We start from the raw sequence: 911 nt of genomic DNA, 5'->3' as shown, positions 1-911 counted from the left end.
GTGAGCCACTGCGCGTAGCCGGAATTATTTAACTTATGATTTGTCCTGTAGGAGAAAGGGCAGCATTATTTTCCTTCGTAGAACTTGTCGCTAGCTATTTGCCCGTTGTCTGTCTGTCTCATAAGAATGTAAGATCCATCATGGACCTTTCCTTTCTTCCTCTCTCTCTTTTTTTTTTTAAACACCAAGTGAAGAGGGTTGAGTTATTCTCCTCAATTTATGGCACATCATCATCATCGGTTCATGTAATAGTCTGTTTTGTTTTACTTATTTATTTTTTAATTGCCTTCTTAGTGTTCATTAGCATTCTCCACTCCTATCTACTCTTTTGTTCACAAGTGTTAATGCCTAACAAGTAGAACAATAATACCTGGCACACAGCACGTGCTCAGTAAATAGCTGTTAAATGAATTAATAAATGAAGTAACAGAGCTGGGACTGGAAATCTAGGGCTCTCAGCTCCCAGCCCAGTGCCTTTTCACCTTCATTTTGGCTGCTCTGTACTTACCCCCGACCCCATGCCTGTTGGTCTTATGCACTCTTTTCTTTTAAAAACTTTAAAAGGTTAATGTGTAGTATACATACAGAAAAGTGCATAAATAATAAATTTACAGTTAAATGATTTATTACACACCAATGTAACCACCACCAAAGTCAAAAAATGAAATGTTACCAATACCCCAGAAGTCCCCCTTTCACACCTTCTTTGCTTCCTCACTTTCTTCCCCAACAGTAACCTCTGTGTTTGCTCTGATACAATTCGTTTAATATTGCCCATGTTTGAACTTTACATAAATGGAATAATACAGCATATACTTTTTTTTATGCCTGGCTGCTTTTGCTCACCATTATGTAGCAGTAGTTCATTGATTTTCATTGCTACTATCCTATGTACTTTCTTTTCTTTTTTT

At 37.1% G+C, this 911-nt stretch overlaps 1 protein-coding gene across 4 annotated transcripts in view; it reads left to right on the top strand.

Annotated features, from left to right (window-relative positions):
* COMMD9 (COMM domain containing 9) overlaps positions 1–911 on the top strand; it is a 14829-nt gene that overhangs the window by 1047 nt on the left and 12871 nt on the right. The gene's annotated exons all lie outside the window — the stretch shown is intronic.

The sequence above is a fragment of the Colobus angolensis genome, unplaced genomic scaffold (genome assembly GCF_000951035.1).
Source record: "Colobus angolensis palliatus isolate OR3802 unplaced genomic scaffold, Cang.pa_1.0 Scaffold192, whole genome shotgun sequence".
Lineage (NCBI taxonomy): Eukaryota > Metazoa > Chordata > Mammalia > Primates > Cercopithecidae > Colobus > Colobus angolensis.
Note: the sequence above shows the minus strand (reverse complement) of the source record. Positions and strands in the feature narration are given on the sequence as shown.